The following is a 3,061-nucleotide window of genomic DNA, read 5'->3' on the forward strand; positions in this document are numbered from 1 at the left end:
ACCCCCCCCCCCCCCCCCCCCACAGCCCCGCATCCACCCCGTAAACACAAATTTACAGAGGAGTCTCCCCAACCGTGAGGGACAGCTGGTGAGAAAGGTGCTAGCTTGAGAAATCTAGCAAGCAAATGATGATGCCCAGATGGCCCATCTTCACAAAATAGAAATTAATTTCAGACTGCCCTCCCACCTCTGGTGTAAGTGAGTTTTATCATCTTCCTTTTACAGATGAGGTAAGCGAAGCATAGATACATTTCCTCAAGTTAACAAAGAAAGTCTGTAACATCCTAGTAAGGAACCAGACATTTCCAGGCTTCTGATTCTTTCCTGGCTGCTCTGATATCCCCCGCTCCCATTCTCAGCACACATTTACATGCTATGCAAGGGGAAAGTGTGCTACCAGAGCAGACAGTCTATGCTGAGCAACCATACAGAAACACGGAGGTTCTGTGCTAAGAACAGCATTACAAATAAACGGTACTGATCTTATAGAAGCTTTGTTGTAGACAACTGTTGTTATTGCACACCAAATAGAAGTAGAAAGACTAAAGTGTTTGTGCTTTCCTGACATCTGTGCTCACCCTACCCCAGCATATGATTCATAAAATAATTATAAACCTGTTAGAATAATTAACTACCTACAGTGGTTTAGCAATGCAATGCACATAAAAAGTGTGAATGTGAAAAAACCTAAATGTCAGTAACATGAATGGGTCCAAAATGTGTCCCGTGAGGCCTGAGAAGGGTGCACTCATACCCAAAAGCTATGTCTATCACAACTGTGTTATTTGTCCAATGAAAGATATCACCTACAAGAATTCTTACCTCTCAAGGACACATTTAGATACTTGGAATGATAATTTAACACTGACATAAAAGTTGGCATTTATGATGCATCCCTTTGACATATGACCTATATTTCACAGCAGAGTCTGGAAGCAACAAAGCATCTGCCAGAGTTTGGGTAAAAGATTGTACTCAGTTGTAACCTAGTGTGCATGGGAGCCCAGAGGTAGTAAATACACTATTCTGTGCTACGCTAGCAAACAGTGCTTCCCCTAACACATCTAGTAGCGTCTGTTGAGGCATAAGGGCAACAACACAGAGACTATAATTATGTACCTGGCTGTGATTCTGTGAGCCCTTTATGTACCAAATAGAAATCCAGTTGGGCTCATACTCAGCTGATGGCAAGGTGAGTTTTCATGGAGATCACTGTTATACTATTTTGGACGGGTATATTTTGGGGATAATTCTATACTGAAAACTCGCATGCTTATGACATGCTCCACTTACACCATGGTGATCACCTTAACCAACAGAGACATAGATATCCATGTTACCTCATGTACACATGTAATGTTCACAATAGTACCTGCAGACAAAAGCATTTGTATTGATGTATTAGTATATTTATTATCTATAGTAAATAAATGTATCAAACTATATCAGTGTTATAGTGCAAAATAATGCAGTCATGAAGCAGTTCTCTACTGGTCTGTATCAGCAAGGCAGAGACAAATAGTTGCCCTTCCCTGGCCACTCATGCTGTCAGACTGGAATGGAAGGTGAGAAATGGTAGTTAAGGTATTTATGACCTAAGTTATGATGGCAACAGCACACCACAGTTCCATGCATGTATTGCTTGGGTAACATACAGTGATAGTCTTTACACATCCCCAGCCTCCTATATTCTAAATCCAAGTTTACCAACTAAACAGTTGGTGAAGGGGAGGAAGAAAGAAGTGGTGGCTGCAAAAGCAATGCATCCAGGGTAAAGGCTCTAAGACAGGGTAAGTATTGTGAACAGCAGCCAGTATTAGTTAGGATCTAACATGTTACAGCCTGCAATATCTATCTGCACCACGAGTTGACAACTAGTGCTACAAACTACCACTTGAATGATATAGCTGGCTGTCATCTGAGGTTGTATCTGATGCTATTGTTACTCTATATCTGCCTGTGAAATTAACTGGGGCATGTCCTAGGATATGAATTTAAGATTATTACTAGGAGCAACACAGGGAAGAGCCAGGCAAATGTATAAAAACAGCAATGGGACACTGCTCATTGAAGCAGCAGCACAGATCATACCATGAGGCATATTAGTCTGTTCTAAAATGTAAAACCTACATCATGCCCATTTGGGAGGAGGTATCAAGAAGGATTCCACAGGGTTCTGTCCTGGGCCCGGCATTATTTAATATCTTCATTAATGGTTTGGATGATGGGATTAAGTACATACTTAGCTAATTTGCAGATGACACGAAATTGGGCAGAGTTGCAGACACTCTGGAAGGCAGGGTTAGGACCCAGAATGACCTGAACAGACTGGAGAAATGGTCTACAGTCAACTAGGTGAAATTCAGCAAGGACAAGTTTAAAGTCCTGCACTTGGGACAGAATAACTGTATTTACAAATATAGACTGGGAAATGGCTGGATAAATTGCAGTACTCCGCAAAAAGACACTAGACCATAAACCGAATATAAGCCAACAGTGTGCTCTTGTTGCAGAAAGAGCCAACAGCATACTAGGTTGTATTAACAGGGGTATCACTTTGAAATCAAAGGAAATCATTCTTCCACACTATTCAGAAGCCTTTCCCTGGAGTACTGTGTGCAGTTTTGGGCCCCACATGACAAGATGGGGACAGATTAAAAAGTCAAGCATCGAGCAAATGATTAGGGACTTGGTGTAGCAGGGCAGTAAGGTGCCTGCTACTGACAACAGTATTGTAGGCTCAGCTGCCACTCACCAGTGGCAGCACAGGTGGGTTGCCAAGGCAACTGAGTGGGTCAGCTGACCAGAAGGGGGCAGGGCCTGGCCTACATAAACAGAGAAGGCCTAGGCCAGAGCAGTCCCCCCCCCCCGGGGCAGTCTCAGAACCAGGAGCTCTGCTGGAGCAAGTAGGGTGAGCAGAGCTCTGTGGGTCCAGTAAGGAAGCTGGATGGCTTAAGCGGTGTTGGCATAGTGATGCGGGGTGGAGAGAACCCTGACAGGGATACAGACGAAGGATAGCCAGGTTGGCTTAGGTTTTATGTTATAGCCGAGGGGCTTTGCG

Source organism: Gavialis gangeticus, unplaced genomic scaffold (assembly GCF_001723915.1).
Source record: "Gavialis gangeticus isolate Ggan-Ray unplaced genomic scaffold, GavGan_comp1, whole genome shotgun sequence".
In the NCBI taxonomy this organism is placed as follows: Eukaryota; Metazoa; Chordata; order Crocodylia; family Gavialidae; genus Gavialis; species Gavialis gangeticus.